At 46.0% G+C, this 16,138-nt stretch overlaps 1 protein-coding gene across 1 annotated transcript in view; it reads right to left on the bottom strand.

The window, feature by feature from the left end:
• Window positions 1-15,071, bottom strand: part of LOC149449333 (ras association domain-containing protein 8-like) — a gene marked incomplete at its 3' end in the record, with an annotated part of 107,075 nt that extends 92,004 nt beyond the window's left edge. The window contains 1 exon segment of the mRNA XM_089693355.1: window positions 14,871-15,071.
• Window positions 15,072-16,138: the final 1,067 nt, after the last annotated feature.

The raw sequence follows: 16,138 nt of genomic DNA on the forward strand, positions 1-16,138 counted from the left end.
CACTCTCCTCCCCAACTCAAAAAAGTTAAATAATCGTAAAGCATAAGGGAAATCGATAAAAGCAAGGAACATTTTGAGAATTTACTGCCATGCAACGGACGTTATAACCACATTTTTTTTGGCTTTTGGTACTTTTAGTCCTGCAATATCACTCAAAACTTTGTGGTGTTAAATTTCTGACCCACTTAGATCCCGTGGCAGTAATCCATCTTTAATTGGGAGAATCAGACCCACCCGAATAGCTGAGGTCACACAGCCAGTTAGAAGCCTTTTATGTAACCTGAATCCGTTTAGCACTAGCTGAAAAAAGTTTGGAGGCCCTTCGGAGAAAACTTTCTTTAAAGTACGGTTTGTAACTCGAACGGCAAAATTACAAAAAAAAAAATCCTCTCTCAAGAAAAACAACCTCAGTTTGTCATTAATTTAATTTAGGTTTGATATTCCGGTTTACAGTTTAGGATCGGGTAAGAAAGAGCTGGAACCTCTGTCAGGGTTTTATTGCTGGCTGTGTCCTCGGTAAAGAGACTTATCCTATTTGTTCAGCTAACCTTTGTCTTTAGAACAGAAAATGATGGGAATTCCAAAATGCTGTTGTCACCAGTACAGGAATAGAGGACAAATCTTTAAATGTGAATACCTGTTCCAGGGACCACTCTCTAATAAGGGATTTACAAACCCCCCCCCCCCCCCCACACCTTCCTTTTTTTCACCTCCTACTTCTCTATTGTGGTAAGGGAAATCTCAACTGAACATAAACAGCAAAAAAAAAAAAACAATTTTGCCTTTACATACAATAAAAATAACTTTATCAGTCTTTCCGGAATAGATCTAAAGAAAAGAAAAGTAAAAGGCTAAAATTACCTTTCCGGGAGGGGAAAATGCTGCCCCCAGGCTCCCCTCAATGCTGCTCACATAACCATAACTATAGACATTTCTTCTTATACATTAGTTATCCATCTCAGCAAGATCAAGCGGTTTAGAGGTTTACTTTACCTAATACTGATATGTTTGGTTATGGGAGGGGACGGGGGATTGGATCACTTCCAGTCTATTTAAGCTGGCCAGAGTTATTATTATACAGGATTTATATAGCGCCAACAGTTTGCTCAGCACTTTACAATATAATGGGAGACAATACAGCAACAATACAGTTCAATACAAGAGGGATAAGAGGACCCTGCTCCTCGGAGCATACAATCGAAGGCTAGCCATACACTACACAATTTTCTATCCAATTTCTTTTAGATTTACCTTTGACTATGTAGTGCAAGAGCCTGCCTAATTGGATACAATTGAAAGTGTTTAGGTTTGACCTTATATTATATGGTTTTTGGTAAATCTAAAGCAAAATTCTCAAGAAAATTGTATCATGTATGGCCAGCCTAAGAGTTAGATGCAAATTCAGCCAGTTCAGCAGGGACCATCTGAATTTCGATCCATCTGTGGCCATTCCTGTTTGTGAGAAGTTGATCTAATGATCAACATCTCATGCACAGGCTTTTGGAACTTTTCTGTTTGATCAGCGCTGCAGGAAATCAGTGTATCCTGACACTGGAAGAGTCCCCGCTGTCAAATTACAATAGCGCAGCGAGGAGAATTTCTCCATGCACTTTACTTGTGTAGATAGGGGAATCCACTCAGTTTTTTTCAATCTTTTTTTTTAATGTATAGACAGCCTTAGACTATTTCAGGATTCCAGTAGCAGAAATTATTGAAAGCTCCCTGCTCTACACTCCTCAGCCTTGAAGATCTACACTCTTGTAACATCAAGAAGAATCTCAATCCTCTTGCTGCATTCTCTGCAAAGCTGGCTACACAGGGGATTACACAATTAATGTACAGTACTTGCATTATGTAACATATGGGCCTACCTAAACAAGTCATTCAATCTGTATCTAATCAGGCAGGTCCTTGTACTTGCCCTTGATACAATTAAGCCTCGTACACACACAATGAGAATATCGGACAAATGATAGTTTTTTTTAGACTGGAATTTGTATGGCAAGATATATGCAGTTATATACCGCATAAAAAAAAAAAAAGAAAGAGAGAGAGAAAGAGAGAAAGAGAAAAGGGAGAGGGAGAGAAAGAAAGAGAGAGTGAATGTACTAATTTGCCTAAACTTTGCAAGGACTGCCCCAAAAACGCTAGAAGTACTTTATGTATATTGGTCCTTTAAGAAGTGTGTGTACATGTACAGTGGTGCTTTATGCGTGTGTATGGGAGTATGTATGTATGTATAACACACACAAACTTAAGGAAAAAAGTGCGGGATCCTAAAAAAAAAAAAAAAAAAAAAAAAAACCAACAAGCATACACACTCACCTAGATGGCTTCAGCATTGATCCAATACTGCTGCTGTCCCACGTCACTTCTTCACCAAGAACGGAGCGATCAAATACTGCCGATCGCTCAGTACCTAGGTCCACTCTGAATTATGGTTGCCACCTCATCCCTTTAAACCGAACAGATATTACACAGGTTCTGTGGCTGATTAAGAAGGTAATTAAACTCACTTCAGGGTCCCTTCCCACAGCGCAGACCCGTTTAGTGGATCCACTTGCTCAGCTGAAGATCTCTTTGCTGATACCTGCTGTGAAAGCGGATGGCAGGTCTGTGTCCGATCCACTGCAAAAGTGCAGTCACAGAGCTGCTCGCTCTCCTCAATAGGCGGTCCATTTTAAATGGACCGCCTGGCTGTCTTCGTCCGACCCAACGGACGGAAGGGGAATTGGATCCCCATCCATCCCTTTTTTGCGAATCGGATGTTGGCAGGTGTGAACGGACACATGTCTGTTTGCACCCGCCGCCCCATAGAGGAGAATGGAGGTTCCGATCGTGCATGCCTGAAAAACAAGCAGGCAGACCCGATCAGAACATCCATCTGAAAGAGACCTTAATGCCTTATGTGCTTTAAATTAGCCTCAGAACCTGTAATTACTATGTGTTCAGTTTTAAAAAGGTGAGGTGGCAACCCTACTCTGAGCAGAAAGCAGTGACTGTTAGTCACCTGCTCTGTTAACTGGAGCACTGGGCTGTGGAGGGGCGGGAGCAGTGTGCTGAGAGGCTGAGCCAGCTGCTGGTCAGGCATCTGTGTGGATCCTGACATTATTGTCGGGATCCCTGTAGAGCCTGGACTGGCTTTGGGACTTTAGCCTGCTGTTAGCAGAACAGAAGTGCACTCCAGTGACCCACAGGAAAAGTATGACCAAAGAGCTTTGATCATACTTCTCCTTTAAAAAAAGTTTAAAAATTAAAAAAAAAAAAAAATGTAATGTAATTTTTCAGCTGTTCACTTTTGTACAGTGGCAGTCCCAAATTGATTCCAATGTAATAAAAATGTTTTACAGCTACTCTGAAGTGACACTCTGTTTCAGAGAAGTGGGGGTCGAATGAGGGTGTGCAAACAGATTCCTCACAACATCCCATTTTTGATCTATACAACAAAAATGCCAATAGAATACAGATCTCTACTAAAACAGGTAGATATGGCAAGCCAACTTGCATACAGCTTGATTTGTAAACTTCCCACATTTGGACGTTAGCGTTGCCAACTCATCCCTTTACCCCTGGATCACATCTGTGCGGGTGGTGCCGCTGCGGATCCGCACAAAAATCTGTGCAGCCGCACCACCCACACAGAGGAATGCGGATCCGCGGGCGGGTGCCATTAATTCTAATGGCACGCCGGCCGCACTGGAAATCGCGACCGTACTGGGAACCGAGGTTCACGTGCGGGCTGCGTTTTCCGAAGAAGTGTCTTTTCCCTGTGTGTCCCGGGGCACGGGAGTCCATTAAAATGAATGGGCTCTCGTGCCTGCGATAAACGTGGCCCGCAGGAAAGTGGAGATGTGAAGCTAGCCTTAAAACGGAACACATTAATTACACAGATTCTGTGGCTGATTGAGGTGGTAATGAAACACACTTAGTGCCTTATCTGCATTAAATTAGCCTCAGAACCTGTGTAATTAATGTGTTCCGTTTGAGGTGGCAACCCTAAGTAGGGCCCCTTTAAGTACTTGCAGTAAACACATCTTAGAAAACAGCTTAGTCAACACAGCCCACTTACGCAAACTCATACGTGTCTACCGTGACCAAGTTCACAGCCCTTTTAATTAAATCCCTGGCCCTATTTCAGAAGCAAAATAACCCCATCAAGAAGAAAAAAAAAAAAAACACACACAAAAGGCGGGCTTGTTGGCCTAATTATGCATCCCAGCCCTTTAAACTTCATCCATCGCACAGTCTGGGACGACTCAACGTGGCGATGGTGAAGGCTAGTCGTGGGGAAAAAAAAATAAACAAAAATTCTGTATTTTGAAGATTCTAAGCTTGGCAGCTTTTTTTTCTGGCTTGGTACAAACTGCAGTACCCTCTGCCTAGACAAAGTCTGCCATACTGCAGAGGCAAGCAGCAATGACATGAAAGTCTTGCAGAGCCCCGTCTAATGATTCACATCCTCTGGACTATGATTCATACCTATTCCAGCACAATGCCCTCATCCCAGATAACGGGACACAGCTAACTCCACGTTTATTAGGAAATCGGAGTTATAAATCAGGAAACAAAAACAAATAAAAAACTCTACAGAAAACTGAATCCTTGGACACGTACAGTTGAGCACTGATCAAGTTGTCCCTGAAAGGGTTAAGGATCAGTCGATCACTCTGGAAGGATTAAGTCGTCCTGCCCTGAGCAGATCGAGGATTATTAGTAAGGTGGATGGAAGGATTGCACCGCAGACAGCAGATGCCACAATCACAGCATAAAAACAAACCCACTTTGGTGAAAAAGGACTGCTGGGTGAAAGTTCCAACAACACAGCGCTGGAGAAAAATATTCATCCCAACGACAGCGACAAACAATTCACTATTTCCTGCAGGGGAAGCAAAACAAAACGGGCGGCATGTATGTTGTTAAGGGGGCAGAACATCCAAAAAGTAATACAGTTGTGTCCAAAATTATTCAACCCCCACTGAAATTGAGTGTTTTGGCCAGTTTGACATTGCTTTTGATCATTCAGTCATCTTGCTTACATTTACATTAAAGAGGCACTTGTAGGTCAGACAAATATAACATAACAGTTATAATGAAATAACCACAAATGTCTTTTCTGTGCTCACAGCATTATCAGTTTTATTCAACCCCCAAGTGACATTCAATCTTAGTACTTAGTACAGCATCCTTTTACAGTTATAACAGCTTTTAAACGTGAAGCATAGCTTGACACAAGTGTCTTGCAGCGATCTACGGGTATCTTCGCCCATTCTTCATGGGCAAAGGCCTCCAGTTCAGTCACATTCTTAGGCTTGCGCACTGCAACTGCTTTCTTTAAGTCCCACCAGAGGTTCTCAATCGGATTTAAGTCTGGTGACTGCGATGGCCACTCCAAAATGTTCCAGCCTTTCCTCTGCAACCATGCTCTAGTGGACTTGGAGGTATGCTTGGGATCATTGTCCTGTTGAAAGGTCCAACGTCTCCCAAGCCTCAGGTGTGTGACGGACTGCATCACGTTTCCATCCAATATCTCCTGGTACTGAAGAGAATTCATGGTACCTTGCACACGCTGAAGCTTCCCTGTACCTGCAGAAGCAAAACAGCCCCAAAGCATGATTGACCCTCCACCATGCTTCACAGTAGGCAAGGTGTTCTTTTCATCATAGGCCTTGTTCTTCCTCCTCCAAACATAGCGTTGATCCATGGGCCCAAACAGTTCTAATTTTGTTTCATCAGTCCACAGAACACTATCCCACAACTTTTGTGGTTTGTCCACATGGCTTTTGGCATACTGCAGTCGACTCTTCTTATTCTTTGGAGACAGCAAGGGGGTACGCCTGGGAGTTCTGGCACGGAGGCCTTCATTACGCAGTGTGCGTCTTATTGTCTGGGCTGAAACTTCTGTACCCACATCTGACAAATCTTTTCTCAGTTCCTCAGCAGTCACACGGGGACTTCTCTCCACTCTACGCTTCAGGTAGCGCACAGCAGTCGAAGTCAGCATCTTCTTTCTGCCACGACCAGGTAGCGTTTCAACAGTGCCCTTTGCCTTGAATTTGCGAATGATGCTTCCTAAGGTGTCTCTTGGTATGTTTAACATCTTTGCAATCTTCTTATAGCCATTGCCCTTCCTGTGAAGAGAAATCACCTCTTCTCTTGTCTTCCTGGACCATTCTCTTGCCTTCACCATGTTTGTAACCACACCAGTAAATGTCTAGAAGGAGCTGAGTATCACAGTCATTTTAAAGCTGCCTAATTGGTGCTTATTATGCTTGATTGCTGCTCGGTGACATCCACAGGTGTTTTCAATACCTGATGGAAAGCACCTGTATGAACCTCTGTTCTTCAGAGTGGTAGTCTTTAAGGGGTTGAATAATTGTGGCAATGAAGAAACCACATAAGAACCATTTACTACTGTATTACATAAACAATTGATGTCATTTTAGTTGCATTTGGGTAGTTACAACGTCCTTGTAGGATTTGATTCTGAATACAATTCCAAATGTACACTATAGTCCCTAAACCCCTTTACAGCATTGGGGGTTGAATAATTTTGGACACAACTGTAAGTGGAGTGCTGCAGATTACGTTGCCTGCCAAGTTCTTAGATCTAGCAGCTAGATCCCCCCCCCGAACCACCCCACCCTCACCAATAATCCTGCATGACACTTTGGGATGTTTTTATGTTTTAATATATTCTGAGATCAGGTTCATACAACTGCGGTGAGTTACTGCATGCCCATTAACCTCCCTAGCGGTCTGATTATGTCCATATTTCTGTGCTTAAAGCGGTACATTTTTTTGCATGAAAATATGTAGTTTTTTTATTGTAGGCCTGTAATTTTTAGGAATAACTCACTGAAATCTGTCCGAACAAGAGTCTAATAAACATCCCGGGTATGTTAAAATTTGAAACACGAAATCATAAATTATAATTTAATAAATAATCATAAAAAATAATATAATAATAAATCTAATTCAATAATATAATCAAACCAAAAACATTGAAATTTAAAATATAGCGCCAAGTTCGCACATCACTGAGCAAAGTCGCAAAATCGTTTTCAGTGTCTGATGACGAATTTCCCCACGAATCATTATCACTCAATTCTGCAAGTGGTTCTAATTTACTATCGCTGTTCTCTAGCTGGTCTAAAACTGCTTTTGACCTAAAGGGATGCTTTTTGGACACCATGGACATTTCTCAGTTTCCAGGCAGAAAGAACAGTACAAATGCAGGCAGGGCACAGGACAAAGCACTAGGGACAAAATGTATGTGAAATGGGTTGATACAGTAATGTTTTACTATGTGATTTTAGTGAATGTCACTAATTTTCAAATTTCCCGCCAGTTCCGTCCCGACGTCGCAGGGAACGGAACCCAGAAGACAGATGCCGGCATCGGCCGGAGGACGTTGCCGGGGACCCTAAAGGAGGGACATCGCGGGAGCAAGTAAGTGAAGAAGAGATCCCAGAGCAGCGCTGCAAAGTATTCCCAAGTGTAGTTCGGGGTTACCGCTTGTGGTGCTGAAACTTTACTCCGAGCTACTCGGGAATACCGCCAGGGAGGTTAATGTGCATTATGATATGTAATAATGTGGAGTGCGGTGAGGCGGACCACTCAATTTTGAATAGGATATCAAGGCACCACAAAAAAAAAAAAAAAAAAAATCTTATTAACTACTTGCCCTCCAGAGGATTTACCCCCCCTTCCTGACCAGGCCATTTTTTGCGATACGGCGCTGTGTTACTTTGACAATCGCGCGGTCATGCAATGCTGCACCCAAATGAAATTTACATCCTTTTTTTTCCCCCTACAAATAGAGCTTTCTTTCGATGGTATTTGATCGCCTGTGCGTTTATTTTTTGCGCTATAAACAAAAAAACATTTGAGAAAGCAATATTTCTGACTCTTTGCTATTAAACATGTCCAGTAAATTTTTTAAATTTTAAAAATCTAATTTCATCATACATTTCTGCTACATGTCTGTTAAAAAAAACCACCCCAATACGTGTAAATTAATTGGTTTACGTGAAAGTTATAGCGTTTACAAATGACGGTATAGATACTGGAATTTTTTATTTTTTTTTACTAGTAATGGCGGTGATCAGCAACTTAAAAGCGGGATTGCAGTGGGCATTCTGACACTGGGGGGGGGGGGGGAAACGGACTTGGTGTCACTGACGTCCCCAGTGACACCAATACAGTGATCAGCGCTGACACTGTACTAATGGCACGACGGGGTTAACACCGGGGGCGATCAAAGGGTTAACTGTGTGCGTTTTACAATGATGCTGTGTGTGCTGTCCACTGTAAGCACACTGCTTTGTATGGCTCTGCTATGCAGAGCCATACAAAGCAGTGTACAGGAGCTGACAGGGGAGAGAACTGTATTGTTTGCATACAGTTCTCTCCCCCGTCGGTAATACTCGGCAATCACCGGGTGCCGGTAAGTAATCACCGGCCGGGACCTGGTGATTGACAGCCAAGGCCGCGAATGGCAGCGTACCCCCTACCCAGAAAGGCAAAATCACGTATATATACACACTTGATTTTGCGAACCTCTGCCGCCCTGTAGCAGTATTTCTCCTATATGGCGGAGGGAAAGCGGTTAAAGTACCTGCATCTCAAGAGTCATTTACACTTGCGGTGCTCTCTGAAGAGTGATCTGTGTTCGGATCGCTCATCAGAAAGCATTTGACAGGCCGTGAGGAGTTGTATCACCTTGTCACTACCTGTTTTAACCCCTAAATGTTGGACTACTGCATTGCAACCATGTGCACTGTGTGCGATTGCAGGGTGGTTGCAGCACGGCCCCATTCAGTTGAATGGGTTGCATTTGGTGGGTGGTAGTTCCTGCTTAATGCCACAGGGGGTGCATAACCCTGGCTGCTGCCTTCCAAGCTAAAGGAGAAGTGGTGGAGGGGTGGTATAGACACAGCTCAGCTGCAGGGTTTTACCAATCCCCCCCACACACACTGTTTCATGGCAATCATACAACAACATGTGTACCTTTATTCTGAATGACACCCAAATGTACCAGCACAACACACTTTACATCTATGCATTACAATACATGTGTGCTAAACTGTTGCCTTGCATCCCAAGGCCTCATGCACACAGGAAGTTTTGAAAATTCTCCTAGAATCCTTTTCATCCTGGTAGCAGCATTTTTGCAGAAAAAAAGTGTCTAGTGCTATTACAAGCATTTAGGCGCATTTACAGGCTATTATTATTTTGATCGAATGCAATCAAATGGAGCCATTAGTCCAGGGCAGAAAATTGATTGTTTTACATTAATCGGCAGCACTGAGATACCCTCTTCATGAATACGATCATATTTTTGCCCAATCAGATCAGGAGATTACATAGACAGATATGCGATTGATAATTACGATTGTAAATTCCAATTGTATAGATTGAAATCCACTTTCCAATGTGTGAATAATGAATCGAATGGGTTATCGACTATACATCAACTAGTCCTAACCGGAGCAATTGAGTATTAGCCTGGGTTCACGCTTCAGTATATCGCATGTGATTCGCACAGGAGCCGCACCACATTCCTGTGCAAATCACATGTGAATTCTGTGTGGTGCGATTTGAGCCATACATTTTTTGTATGGCTCAGATTGCACCGCATCTGCGCCAAAAAAGTGCAGGACCCATTTTTGGTCTGCACTAGAATCAAATCGCATGGGTATTCGATCTGATTCTGCACAACACACTATGCTTTGTGAACTGATTTGGGGGTGTTGTTAACTTAACATACACATTACACTTAACATACACACCCACAGAAATTCGCATGAACGGGGTGCGATTGAGATGCGGTGCGGAATTCGCACAGAAAACGCTGCAAATTCCGCACCACATCAGTGTGAACCCAGGCTAAGAGTGATTAATTATTAATCAAAACATGTATGGCCACCATAAAGCAAATGAGAAAACTCCTGGATAAAACTGGACAGCACAGTGGCTAAATGGTTAGCACTTCCACCTAGCAGTACTAGGATCATTGGTTCAAATCCCAACCACGGCACCACCTGCCTGGCATTTGCATGTTCTCCATGTGCCTGCGTGGGTTTCCTCTGGACACTCCGGTTTCCTCCCACACTCCAAAGACATGCTGGAAGGTCAATTGGATCCTGTCTAAATTGTCCCTAGTATGTGTATGTATGAATGTAAGTAGGGACTTTAGATTGTGCGCTCCTTGAGGGTTAGGGACTGATGTGAATGTACGAATTATCTATCTCTATCTATCTATCTATATATATATATGACACACACATACATGTAAAGCGCTGTGTAAATTACAAGTACCTGTAATAAATAAATAACTCCTGTTGTGCATCAAAGGATTATTTTCCTTTGTTGCAGAAGTTGAGAAGAATTGCACATTGTATTTACAAACATATCCAAGTGGAAACTCTGTTTACATTCCAGTTTAGTGGGTTCTAATTGTGTCTACTGTAAATTGATGGAACTTTGAATGGCCTCGGCAGCCTTGTCCCTGGAAGCTATTTCATAACACTCCCGGCCATCCACGCCTGGATGTTGTACAAAGACAATAATTATGTCATCCGGCAGCCTTACAAGAGGAAATAGGAGCCCAACAGCTGTCAGAAGGACATGTCTGATTCCGCACAGTGCTGGCTGGCACTTGCAGTTCATCGGATGGCAAGGAGATCATGTTTGGGGACAAGATGGGACAGAACCAGTCAATCTGAGTGAATACTGTACATCAATCCAGGAATACACTGTATCACCAGAAACATTACTGCTCCTATAAATATCCAAATACAGCTCAAACACACAGATGATAGAACATATATACAGTACAATATATTATGGGCAGTTTACATATGGCAATGGCAGGTCAGACTGTAACCTGCATGGTACTACAAGACCCAGCATGACCTCCTAGCTGCAAAAATGGGTATGCATAGATGCAGCTTAAATGTGATTATAAAGGATTATAGTTGCTGGAACGGTGTTTAGACAAAATATTACTGGAAGGGATTCTCTGGGGAGTTTAGGTCATGTACAGTGTGGGCAGAATTCTGGTAAGACATCATACCAGGGCACAGAGGAGGTATAGAACACCGGGACATCCAGGCGTACTCTTCATATGAATCGAGGGGGGGTGAGGATAACATGATAATGAGGTATAGAATGAAAGTACAGTTGTAGTCAATTCAGTACCCCTGAAACACTATTGAGGGTGGAATCTGAATAAAACATACCCATATATTTATAAAAAAAGGTAGAGGACTAGAAGGAAAGAAGGACAATGTATTTACATTATTACAGACAGGTAGAGGAGCAGAATATACCTATATTAGTGGTCAGCAAATTGTGGTCCTTTGCTTGCCCTTATTCAGTCCTTGGGGCCCAATTCCTCCCACCGACACCAACGATGGGGCACTATTCTTCCCACTGACACTAACGATGTGGCGCTAACCCTTACACCAAAGCCAACAATGGGGCTCTATACATTTTACCAATGCCAATGATGGAGTCCTATTCCTCCCACTGACACCAACAATGGGGCACTATTACTCACGCCAAAACCAACAATGGGGCACTATACCTTCTACGGACACCAATGATGGAGCACTATTCCTTACACTGAAGCCAATGATGGAGCACTATTCCTTACACTGAAGCAAATGATGGAGCACTATTCCTTACACTGAAGCCAACAATGGAGCACTATTCCTTACACTGAAGCCAACAATGGAGCACTATTCCTTACACTGAAGCCAACAATGGAGCACTATTCCTTACACTGAAGCCAACAATGGAGCACTATTCCTTACACTGAAGCCAATAATGGAGCACTATTCCTTACACTGAAGCCAACAATGGAAAACTATTCCTTACAATGAAACCAATGACGGGGCACTCTTCCTCCCACTGACACCTGCCTCTTCCTCCCACAGACACCAGCACTCTTTCTTACACCAAAACCAAGAATAGGGCACTATACCTTCTACCAACACCAATGATTGGGCACTATTCCTCCCACTGATACCAATGATGGGTCACTATTTTTCCTATTGATACCAACAATAAAGGCACTAGCCTCCCCAATGACAACAATGATGGGGCACTGTTCCTTCCACTGATACCAACAAAAGGGGCTCTACTCTTCACTCTGATATCAATGATGAAGCACTATTCCTCCCACTGATACCAACTGTAAAGCATTTATTCCTGCCACTGACACCAATGATGGGGAATTATCACTTCCACTGACACCAATGATGGGACACTATTCCTCTCACTGACTCCCATGATGAGCACTATTCCTCCTCCTATTGACCACAGGCACTCTTTTTTTTTTTTTTTTTTTTTTTAACTTTTACTGATGCTGGATCATTTTCTACACCCAATGGCCACACTCTGACCCCTCTAAAATCTGAAGGACAAACTAAACCTTTGTTTAAAATGTCTGGAGACCTGTGGAAGATTATTATAGGGTAGAATGTATCTATACCATTGTGATGAGGCATTCTATGAAGACAATACGGGAACTTTGTGCACTAGTAAGCAGTACAGTCTAGACATACTGGAGGAGGCATTATGAAGCATACACTTTAGTCACAATGCTTCTTACCTGGGATGGGATGGGATTGGATAGGATGCGAGGGGGGCACATTCAAAGGAATTTTTTTATTAGCCAAAATCTGGAGCAGTTGTGTGTGGCAACCAATCAGCTTCTAGCTTTCACTCTTCACACTTAGCAAAACAAACTTTAGATAGCAGCTGATTGGTTACTATACACTGCTGCAAGTTTCATTTTGGCGGTGCACTGGGGTAGAACAATGTTGGTTCTCATTTATGGGGTACAGTGGGAGAAGTATAGCTCTGGGCTAGAGGGTGGGAGGTATTAACCCCTCAGTCTGTTGTGGGGAGCAGTTTCAGGGGCATCGTTCAGCTGCTCTCCAGTGGGGAGTAGAGCTCCTGCTCAGTTTGGAGGGGTACGGTGTGAGGGCCATTATTCAGACTCTTTGTTGTGGGGTACAGGGAGGGGAGTAATTGTAGGCACTCTGTCCCCTGAGTACAGCACAAGGAATATAGTCCAGGTCATTGGTTTCTGTGGCAGAATTCAGTGTAAGCTCCTGGAGGCCAGGGACTGATACAATATATATATATGTACAGCACTGTATACGTACCTGTAATAAATATGGAACAAGAATATACTTTTGGATGTGCAGTTATGGGCACACATCACTGTCCTAGCCTGACATTGGGGGACACTAGCAAGTGGGTCACAATGTTACACTGGGGGGTGCAGCCAGAGGAGGCAGCACTGATAAAATTTTACACGGGGGGGGGGGGAACAGGGGAGGCAGCACTGATACAATGTTACACTGGGGTGCACGCAAAGCAATGATCTGATCTCAGACTGGAGAACAGTGCGGGGAGCAGACACAGAGGGGGAGCGCGCACAGAAGGGGCACAGTGTGGGGAGCAGGCAGTGGAGGGGGGGCACAGTGCGGGGAGCAGACACAGAGTGGGGGGCAGTTTAAGAAGCAGACACAGTGGTGGGCACAGTGCGGGGGGCAGACCCAGAGGGGGGCACAGTGCGGGGGGCAGACCCAGAGGGGGGCACAGAGCGGGGAGTAGAAACAGAGGGGGGGCACAGTGCGGGGACCAGGGAGCGCACAGTGCGGGGAGCAGACACAGAGGGGGAGCACAGTGCGGGGAGCAGACACAGAGGGGGAGCACAGTGCAGGGAGGGCACAGTGCGGGGAGCAGACACAGAGGGGGGCACGGTGCGGGGAGCAGACACAGAGGGGGGCACGGTGCGGGGAGCAGACACAGAGGGGGGCACGGTGCGGGGAGCAGACACAGAGGGGGGCACAGTGCGGGGAGCAGACACAGAGGGGGGCACAGTGTGGGGAGTGGGGGGGGGCACAGTGCGGGGAGTAGGGGGGGGGCACAGTGCGGGGAGTAGGGGGGGGCACAGTGCGGAGAGCAGACACAGAGGGGGGCACAGTGCGGAGAGCAGGGGGGGGCACAGTGCGGGGATCAGACACAGAGGAGGGAACAGTGCAGGGATCAGACACAGAGGGGGGCACAGTGCGGGGATCAGACACAGAGGGGGGAACAGTGCGGGGATCAGACACAGAGGGGGGCACAGTGCTAGAAGTGGGGGGGGGCACAGTGCGGAGAGCAGACAGAGGGGGGCACAGTGCGGGGAGCAGGGGGGGCCACAGTGCAGGGACCATACACAGAGGGGGGCACAGTGCAGGGAGCAGGGGGGGCACAGTGCGGGAAGCAGACACAGAGAGGGGCACAGTGCGGGAAGCAGACACAGAGAGGGGCACAGTGCGGGGAGCAGGGGGGGCACAGTGCGGGGATCAGACACAGAGGGGGGCACAGTGCTGGGAGCAGACACAGAGGGGGGCACAGTGCGGGGAGCAGACACAGAGGGGGGCACTGTGCGGGGAGCAGACACAGAGGGGGGCACAGTGCGGGGAGCAGACACAGAGGGGGGCACAATGCGGGGAGCAGACACAGAGGGGGGCACAGTGCGGGGAGCAGACACAGAGAGGGGCACAGTGCGGGAAGCAGGGGGGGGCACAGTGCGGGAAGCAGACACAGAGAGGGGCACAGTGCGGGGAGCAGACACAGAGGGGGGCACAGTGCGGGGATCAGACACAGAGGGGGGCACAGTGCGGGGATCAGACACAGAGGGGGGCACAGTGCTGGGAGTAGACACAGAGGGGGGCACAGTGCGGGGAGCAGACACAGAGGGGGGCACAGTGCGGGGAGCAGACTCAGAGGGGGGCACAGTGCGGGGAGCAGACTCAGAGGGGGGCACAGTGCGGGGAGATCACACACAGCTCCGGGTTACTCACAGTTGAGGAATCCGCAGTCCGGATGCTGGTCTCCCCTCCCCGCCAGGCTCGGGATGTGATCTCGGTGTAATCCTGGGCAGATCCCGGGGATCCAGTGCGGGGAAAGTTAGTTGTAGAAGTTGGTGATCTCCGGGCTGTGTGATGGAGGAGGAGATCACTGCGCTCTGTGGTGGCCGCACTCTACAGTGTCAATGCGGGAGAGCGAAGCTCCACCTCCTCTCCGCCCCTGTCACTGAGTGACCCCGCCCTTCCCCTGAGACATTCCCAGAGCGGTCAGCCCCTCCTCCTTCATCCATCTAAGCCCCGCCCACTCTCCCCTCCTCCCCCTCAGTTTAGAAAGTTTGCTGTGCGCTCCGCTCAGCTTCTGGTGTCCTGTTGACCAGGGATTGACGGACAGACTGATGGACTGACGGACAGACCGACCCCTCACTTGTCCCCATAGCAGCCTCCCTGGAAGTCATTATGTACTAAGTCTCTGGTTTTAGTTTTAATGGGTTAGATATTTTCAGTAACATTCTCCTGGATGTCAGTGTCTGATGTGACTTTCTGTATTATACTTGCTGTTCCATAATTTGCTGGTAAAGTTCTCCTACCTCCTGGGAGTATCGGCCCTCATAGATTTGTGTGAAGCCTGCAAGCTCCAGTCTGGTGTATGGGTCTGGCCAGCCATGGGACAAGGTCTTCCGGAGCCCAGGGCGAAAACCCCAAACTGTGCCCCCCCCCCCATCTTGGTTTATTGCAAATTAGGTGTTTTTTCAAGACAAGCATATTTAAATAATTCGGCCTGGTCTGAATCGCACAAAAAGTAGTCCATGCACTACTTCTCAAAAACGGACTGGACCAAACTGCATGGTACTACGGTAGCGTGCGATCCGGTGCAGGAAAACGCACTACGCCTGAGTTTTGCATTGGGGGTGTTATTAGGGATATACTGACACCTGCAAGGGATCGCACAACTGCAGGAAACGCACATAAAACGCATCACATTCTGGTGTGACCGAGCCCTTAATTCAAGACAGAATTCACATTTATTTTAGTAGCTCCAATACTCTCACAATTTTTCTTTAAACCTGCTCTACTTGTGTGGATGTACACTGTAAATGCCATTTTTTGCAGCAAGGCAGGAAAAAAAGCAGGAGTAAAATAATCCCATTTGTTAATAGTAACCCCCCAGCACTGATGTTAGTGGATGTAATATTAACTGCTAGCATGGGTGTCAGTGGCTGGAAAAATAACCCCCAGCATTGGTACCATTAGCAGCTATCGCC

The sequence above is a fragment of the Staurois parvus genome, unplaced genomic scaffold, assembly GCF_062004578.1.
Source record: "Staurois parvus isolate SC_StPar_1 unplaced genomic scaffold, SC_StPar_1.0 ptg000629l, whole genome shotgun sequence".
Lineage (NCBI taxonomy): Eukaryota > Metazoa > Chordata > Amphibia > Anura > Ranidae > Staurois > Staurois parvus.